The sequence below is a fragment of the Macrobrachium rosenbergii genome, chromosome 41 (genome assembly GCF_040412425.1).
Source record: "Macrobrachium rosenbergii isolate ZJJX-2024 chromosome 41, ASM4041242v1, whole genome shotgun sequence".
NCBI classification, from domain to species: domain Eukaryota; kingdom Metazoa; phylum Arthropoda; class Malacostraca; order Decapoda; family Palaemonidae; genus Macrobrachium; species Macrobrachium rosenbergii.
The window spans coordinates 75034421-75043656 of NC_089781.1; the positions used below are offsets into that span (position 1 = coordinate 75034421).

At 35.5% G+C, this 9236-nt stretch overlaps 2 non-coding genes across 2 annotated transcripts; both read right to left on the bottom strand.

The window, feature by feature from the left end:
* Window positions 1-420: 420 nt before the first annotated feature.
* On the bottom strand, window positions 421-493 carry TRNAM-CAU (transfer RNA methionine (anticodon CAU)). The gene has a single exon. It is a non-coding gene; the product is annotated as a tRNA-Met (tRNA).
* Window positions 494-7218: 6725 nt separating this feature from the next.
* Window positions 7219-7290, bottom strand: TRNAE-UUC (transfer RNA glutamic acid (anticodon UUC)). The gene has a single exon. It is a non-coding gene; the product is annotated as a tRNA-Glu (tRNA).
* Between the last annotated feature and the right edge of the window lie 1946 nt (window positions 7291-9236).

Genomic DNA, 9236 nt, shown 5'->3' on the forward strand with positions numbered 1-9236 from the left:
ACAGAAATAAAACAAAGATTCACGTTCCGATTAATTAATATGAAGAGTAATTAATATTGACTTTGTTATAACTATTGTTGTTATATTTTATTCTGTTGTTGCTTCTATTTTCTGCAGATGTTTCATTTTCTTCAACGGTGGTTCTCTTATATAGCAATCAAGAATTATTACTATGTCAATCATGTATTCCTCTCCTTTTTTTTAAGATATCGAAGTGTTTCTTTAAAATCCACAAACGCTTCTATTGACGTAAGCAATGAATTAAATAGTTATTCGTCTGCTACTTCTTGGGTCACACCTATAAGTTGTAGGCACGTCTTAATATAGACAGATAAACAGATAGTCAGTCACATCTCGTGGACCGAGAGCTGTGGCTTCGTGATGATGTTCCTCCCTCACTCAGGGTAGTGAAAAGGTATCTGCCCCGAGTGAGGATCGAACTCACGACCTTCAGATTATGAGACTGACGCGCTGCCTACTGCGCTACCGAGGCCATGTTCTAGCAAGGCGTAACCTATTTTCCTGCGCTATCAGTTGCACCCATATAAAAATTGGTCATCTTATGGTTTGTCATTAATGGCAAAAGGCTACGGTTGTAAATAGTGCACGTCGTTCATAATGAACAAAAGTCGAACAGCATGGATAAAAATAAATAAATCAGTAAATAAAAAAAACAGACCCACAAATGATTAAAGTCAAACTAATTCACCGTTGCGCCTCTCATCTGTAGTGCTTAACCTTCAGCTCGTAAACAACAGTATTACACATCACCGTATTTGGCAATTGAGTAAATGGTTGGGAAATCTCGTAATATCATGGCTTTCACATTGCGGCTATTAGTAGTGCTCCGGACTTCAGTGGCATTGCAAGCCTTTCCCATTAACGGGCTGCGTTTTATTTTTGGCAAATGCTAGTGATAAAGCTCGGGCGGCGTTGTCGATTGGTTAAATTCACTGGTTTGGTTTGAGGGATGACTCAGGTCTTTTAGTGACAAAACTTTTGAGCTTAGGATACTTTCGTCATTTAGACAATGGCATTTTTCGTGTCGGAAAATGGTGGGAGCATTCGAATTTAAGATATATATATATATATATATATATATATATATATATATATATATATATATATATATATATATATATATATATATATATGTGTATATATAGTATATATATGTGTGTGTGTATATATATATATATATATATATATATATATATATATATATATATATATATATATATATATATATATATATATATATATATATATATTGTAGCGTGGGAAACCACTTTCCTAAGCAAACCCAAACCCCCAAACTGCCTTGAAAATTACATGAAGTATTTTCATACTGATAACTAACTAAGGAAGAGCGTGAGAAACTCAGCCCCTACGTAAATGTCTCTTAATGCTCCCCTTTTTGATGCATCTGTTTATCTTTCCTAAGACGTGGTGACTGCCTCAATTACCTCTTTTCAGATAAAAGGCGAATGGAGACAGAAGCCCGCCGAAATCTCCAGAAAGGTTGAGTCCCCCATAAGAGCTGGTGAACATGGGTTGCCAGAATTCAGCAGGATTTGGAAGGTCTTGACGTAGAAAACGGAGAATCGTGATACGTGACTGAGTCGCCATCTTGCGATCCCAGCACCACCTACTAAGAGGAAGAAATTAAGCCTCCGATCTCATACAGGGCCAGAGACAGCTGGCTGCTGGCCTCGGCCTCAGAACCCTGCCGGTAGCAGACCGACACACATCCCCTCACATGCTGCTTATTGAGCTGACCCCCACGTGGTCATCTTTCAGCCACCCAGTCACATTACCTTTGCATTCCCATTAAACTAATCCCTCCATACCTGGTGAAATTCGACAAGGCTCTCCATCACTCCGTTATAAGGTAAAGGCTTGATTCGAGGTTCTTTCAAACAGTCACGTATCTTTAATCTTTCACTGCACTTTCATTTTCTTTTCTGAAGTGTGAGTTATCACAAAGACCTGACTCACTTAGCTCAGTGTGAATTTTAACGCAAACATATTGTAACAGAATCGAGTTATCTTGGCACCATATGTGCAACCCTTGATTTGCCCAAAATCATTATAAAATTATCCTCACGTAACCACTGACATTATCTAATTGCAGACAGTACCCCTAGCTGCGGAAACAGCTGCTTGTCTTGTGTTTCTTGCAGTGGCAAGGCCACTGCAATCAATTCTTCAGTATCCCTTTCAAGATGATTATTCATAGGTTTTTCAATGTTTAAACAAGTGCTGTAATATCTAACCACATGGCAGACCCCTGTTGTACCTGCCTATCATTCCCCAGTCTCCTGACTGACGTGTTTAATTGTAAATATATTCCATTTAAAATAAACCCACGTGTTTATCTACAGCAGTTCCTTGTTGAAGTACGGCCTCCAGCCCAACTGTTTTTCTATTACCTACCTGACCTACAAATTGCAGTCAGAAGGGGAATTTTTTAGCTCGTCCGTCGCTGGTTCGACCCCACGGGACGGTGGACTTATTATCAACTAAAAAATTCCCCTTCGGTAACATATATGAAAATATATTATTTCCGAGGTAGAGCGAATTGGATATTAAAGGACGTTTGTAGCTTTCTGATTGTATATGAATCACGGTGATGTGATAAATAGTCATATATATATATATATATATATATATATATATATATATATATATATATATATATATATATATATATATATATATATATATATATATATATATATATATATATATATATATATATATATATATATATCTGTGTTAAGATAACTAACCTAACCAGCGAGTTCATACCTACTTGTACATACTATCACCGTCACAATATGTTGGTATAGCTTCAAAGAACACTAGACTGCAAATTGTCTGTATCATCTGTATAAGTAAATATCCTGTTTACGAGACGGGTGTAAAGAGCAGGAAAAAGGGCAGGAGAAAGGAGGAGGAAATAAAGAGAAGAAAATATACAGTTTTAATACAAGAACGCTGTTTTCCTTTCATAGAACAAGATCAGAACCAATCTTTGGTACATAAACTTTTTATTGGTGAGTTTTTGTTTATTATTATAATAATAATATTAATATTCGTCATTTCTTGGTAAAAAAGCACACATACATATATACATACATACACATTATATTTATATTTACATATACATATATACATACATACATACATACATACATACATACATACATACATACACAAGAATACAGTACTCATAAAGCTGAATTGCTCAGACTATCCTCCTCGCTCTAAATTTACATCACAATAAAGTTTCATATTCACCCAAGGATGAACTGACAAGGAGAAACTTTGGAATGAGAATGGTGGATGAATTTCTGTTATTTAGGCGGTAATGTACAACGAACTTCATCTAATTATGAATCTCTCGTATCTTTTTTCCGTTTTAGATCATTTTTTAGAATACAAATATCAACTGGAATAATTGTTTGATGGTTTTCCGCAATTCTGTAACGGTTGTTATTATTACCATTATTCAAAAATGAGTAGACATTCAAATGGAACCACCTAAAAGGCCATTACCCAAAGCAAGCGTCCACAAAATAAAAGGCCTGTCTGTCCATTATAATAAAATCCGAGTGGATCTTTCTTGTTTGTCCGCCCCGGGTGGGGCGGGGTCGGTAAGGGATCGGATGGGTAGGGGAGCATGGCACATCCACCCACGTCTTGCAAACCTGTTTTTCCGCCCTGGGTGGGGGGCGTGGTAGGTAGGGGATCGGGAGGGTAGGGGTGACATTACACATCCACCCTCCTCCTGCAAACCTGTTTGTCTGCCCCTGGTGGGTCAGTGTAGGTAGTGGGTCTAGAGGGTAGGGGAGAAATGACGGGCAGCGCCGGGTTCCAGTGCAGCGTAGCGCGTGCCTTCAAGCTCGTAGGATATAATGCTCAAGTGAGAAAACAATTTATATACTCTAATTTCCATTAACCAATAACCCTTTTCGCTCGAACGTCAAATATCGTCCGGATTTGGGTTTCATTATTATATCCTTTACTGTCGTTCTTTCTTCATTCTTTTCCCTCATTCTTTTACATAAGAGCACTTTCTTCTGATGAGTTATATTTACAATTCAATGATTTTGAAGGATTGTTCTGTATGAATATTTGTTCATTTCTCATTATTATATATGAGGCCTTGCACGTAAGAGCTCATATATTGATAACAATGATAAAATCAACGCAACCTGTTTTAGGTCATTTGCCTTTCCTTTACTAGAATACTGTTCTCCTGTGTGGATGTCTGCTTTTGCTAGAGATTTATCTCTTTTTAGAGAGAGTGGTTTGTGGTGGTAGGTTTCTGTTTCCTAACATTAGCAGTTATGACTTGGACCATCGACGGATGGTCTCTTGTTTGTCAATTTTTCACAATTTTCGCTATCGCAATTGATCTTTGATCCTATTTTCCTGTCGGAAGCGACCAGATTTGCTGAACAGCAGCACCAATATGCAGTAAATGGGCCCCGCTGTAGAACTCGGTTCAGAGGTCCTTTAATCCTGACACCGTTGGACTGTGAAACAGTCTCCTTGAGGGTGTTATGCGATTAAAACCTCAAAATTTCAAGCGAATATGCAATGCATTCTTAACTAAAAAAATCATCTTGCACTTATGTATTTCTCTTCTTTCTGTATTTCCTTTTATCTCTGTAATCTCTTCCAAATGAATCCCATATTCTCTGGAAGCTTAAATTTCAAGTCAGTGGCCCCTGTAAGCTTTTTTCATATGAATAGGAATTTTTTTCTAAATAATATATTGATAATAATAATCCATAGAGACACTGAAACAGTAAAGGAAAATGCCTTCATAATATTCAGTTGCTGATTAGCTTGGTTGATAGGCATATGGGCATGCGGATAGAACCCACATCCCAAATATAGTCCTAGAATCTTTCAACAGACCCTGGCAGTCTGATTTGTGTTGCAATGGATGTTGGTGGGACCCGACCTAGTGGAGATGAGTCCAAGAAGGAGCTCCTTGATTTATCAAGTGGGTCTTAGGTCGTCAGTTTGCATCGTTAAATCATTGTTGATGGAATGTTTTGTTGGAAAGGACATAACTTAAAGACAAAAAAAGTCATGGTTCCCTCGGGGGTGATGGAAAAGGCTGGTATTCCGTTTCTGGCATAATTATTCATCACTGTCCGTCGCAAGACACAACGATCGAATACATCTATGTTTGTCACTATCGGAGACCTTTCCCTTATTTTGTTTTTGAAAGCTGGATTTTCAGACTCTTTCTTGCTGCTTTCCGCTTCCTGCTTCCTGCCGTGTTCAGTAGTTAGTTATTGATCAAAGCTACGCTTAGTGATCTGATATTCATTTTCCCCATTTAAAATACTGGTGGACATAAAAATAAAAACACTTCTCGGATCTGAGGAAACAAACTGGTGTCGTTTGGAACCTTCCAGTTTGTGTCTTCTGGGTCAGAAAGGCAGAGCAAAAGCGTCAAGTTTCTTACTCTTCCTGACTTGTAAAGAAAATATGGCAACGTGTCTGCCACATCTACACGATATCCCAACTTGGGTCAAGATTTTATGAATGAAATCTGGGAAAAGTGGCCGCGTCTAAAACGTTCGTAGTCATTTTCCTTTGACTCTGGTTTAGAAATAAGAAATAATGCCTGGTGCCATTTCTGGTGCAAGGTGGTTCATGCCTGGGCACAGGACCTTAGTGGGAGAGTGCTAGGTCAAGGGAGCGGGTATAGAACAACCAAATATCCAGTTGTTTCACCAGTGGTTAAGGTCGTTACGTTGTTTAGTTACTATTCCCAAGTGGATATCAGTTATTTGAAAATAAAAAAAGGTTAGCTTAGTTATGAAAGATAGTGGAAAAATAATAATTTGAATTATAAAATAATAACAATTTGTGTCTGAATTATTTTAGCAAAATAAAAAACAACGCAGAACGTCCATAGGTGATCATCATATTAAAAATATTTTGTTAATTTTTGGAAAAAAAGAATCACGATAAAAAAAGAAAGGAAAAACAAAATACATTTGTTATGAAAATAGCTCAAACCGACTTGCAGTAAGGTTTTCATCAACTTATTGCCTAATGCCAAAAGTATACTTTAACCAACATACAATAACAATTTGGGTTATTTTTAATAAAAAAAAAAAGAAAAACAAATTCATTGTTGATGACTGCGTTGGGATTTGATATCTTTTAAATGGATAAGTTCTCTTTAACTAAGCAAAATTACAACCTGCATTGCGTGATTACAATGAAAAATATTAACCCGAAAAATAAAATCTGTTGATGACAAGATCATTATAATCATATTGTTGGAAGATGATTGCGTCATGAAGTTGTTATGAGCTTCAGATTATTTAATAAAATTAAAAATATTAACGTAAAATGCAGAATCCCGCAATTATGAAGATTTAAACGAAAACCTTGTTTCACTAACAACGAAAAAATTTTTAAATTAGATTTCCTTGTGACAAGGTACAATCAAAGCTGGCTCTAGTAAATGAAACAAAAGTAGAAAATAAAACTTTGGGTATTTTTCGTTAAATAATATGAATGGAATCGAAGAAAAGGGGATATTTCAAAATTAAAACGAAAGGCCGATGACAGAAATTATTAATGGAAAAGTAGGAAAAAAAAAAAATACTATTGCATCAGGATGACTGCCTCCGGATTTGATTTATCCTTTGCGCATCCTACAAACCCTGGGTTCGATCCGAGGGAAGATCATCACCCATGTTGGTTGCGGTTCATTACTGCTGCACAAAGGGATTATTAAGCCACAAAGGCTACCAATTAAATGGCATAACTCGTCGGAAGTTACCGTTTCCGGCCAGTGCTTGAGCCATCCAGACGATTTTTCCCAAAGGTATTCATCTCTCGTTGAGGTTCTGACTGTTTTCTCTGATCTCTCTCTCTCTCTCTCTCTCTCTCTCTCTCTCTCTCTCTCTCTCTCTCTCTCTCTCTCTCCAGTGTCACATAAGACTTACTAATAAAAGGTTCGTGACTCATGTGCGAATAATTCACATTGACATAAATTTCTACAATTCGGTTATCTTTCAGTAATTACTGTACAGTGTTGCGGAACAGATAAACATACTGTGTATATTATCGGAAAGATACCGTATATCATGTTAAAACCACCTGCCAACTTACGGTTTTGTACGAGGACAAATTTAACATGAATAATTCTATTTGCATGACATGAAAAATATCTTCCCATGCCGGGAATCGAACCCGGGCCTCCTGGGTGAAAGCCAGGTATCCTAGCCACTAGACCACATGGGATATGAAAGCTCTGAATAAGAAGAGTGTTGCCAATCAATGGAAAGTTTTCGCTAACTTCCATTTAGTAAGACTGAAGTATATAATATTAGGAATTTCTTATTACGAATGAATAAATATTTAACTTTCTAAGAAGAAAAATGGGACTGAGCTCCACAGCCTCCACATTTCATAAGCGGGGAAAAAATTTATTCGTCTCCGAAGACATTGATCTTCTCGAGGTTCCTGTTGTATGTGAGGAAGTCTGTACGATAATTCTTAAAATAAAGATATAGAATCTTTTTTTTTTTGTAATCGTCTCAGCATTCCAGTCTCCATCGGACTTGCAGTGAAATCCCCTCTTGGCATAAGGCATGATTAAGCCTAACATATAATAAAGACTTGAGAAAATGAGGGAATAACTGATCATAATTACTGTGAAGTAATATAACCCCACTAATTACTGGAGGTTGGCGATTGTTTGACATTCATAAGTCTTTTATCCAGTTATGTTTTCGATACTTTTAGTCTTTTTCTCTTGTTATCAATACTGCTTCTTCCTGTGCTGTTATTTCCCCATCGAGTGTATTATTATTATTATTATTATTATTATTATTATTATTATTATTATTATTATTATTATTATCCTTGCATCGGAATATTATCATTAGTGTTATATCGAGATTGTTGATTTTCCATTTGCAGTAGCGTTCAATAAACATTCTACATTTATTAGTTGTATACTGACCGTATTAATTTTACTACCAGCGATGCAATGAGTGCAATTTTTTGTCTGTGAATTGTATATTGTACCGTCTCTGTCGTATTTGCATTCTGTATTTGTATATTGTCATTAGCTGAAATGTATTATTATTATTATTATTATTATTATTATTATTATATTATTATTATTCATAAAAAGTCACTAAAATTGAGTCACAAAAATGGCGAAGGAATCCACAACGATGTAAGTGTAAAAATATATATTTTTAATATATATTTACACTTACATCGTTGTAATTTCTTTCCTAACTGAGAGGATAAAACTGCACCAACGCTAGTTAAAGGAACAGGACAGCTAAGTGAGAAGAGAACAAAAATGAAAGGACGAAGAATAAAACATCGGAAAGCAAAACGGCTGAGGACCTAAAAAGAATGCCGCACTATACGAAGTCACCATATCACCCTTCCTCCCTTCCCCCACCCCTCCTCATCAGATCCCCCCCCACCCCACCCCCCCAGCCTTCCCACCAACCTACGGAGATTGAATGATTGATTATACTCAGTGGCGTTTCAGTTGAATATATTTCACATTTGGGCTCCATATTTCAGAGCACCGCTCCCTTTGGGGAATTTCTTCACTAGTCTAGAATATTTTATGTATCAGAAGAAATCTTGGGAAATGGAACGAAAATGTAACATTTTAAGGCTTCTTTACCGCCATTAGATCATTTTTATTGTCATTATTGATTATATATATATATATATATATATATATATATATATATATATATATATATATATACATATATATATATACATAAGTACATAAGTACATATATTCATATAATTCTTCTTCTTCTTCTTCTTCTTCTTCTTCTTCTTCTTCTTCTTCAGCTTTACCCATTTCTATATAGGGTCGCTGTTTCCCATCAGCTTTCTCCACCTTTCTCTGGCCAATGCTTCTTGACTTCTTAAACCTTTCTCCTGCATACCATAAACATAAATAAATTCATACACAAGCATTATATATATATATATATATATATATATATATATATATATATATATATATATATATATATATATAAATAATATATATATATATATATATATATATATATATATATATATATATATATATATATATATATATATATATATATATATATATATATATATATATATATATATATAATAATATAATCTTGTCCCTACAAAAACTTGAAAGCAAACGCTCACGAACCATG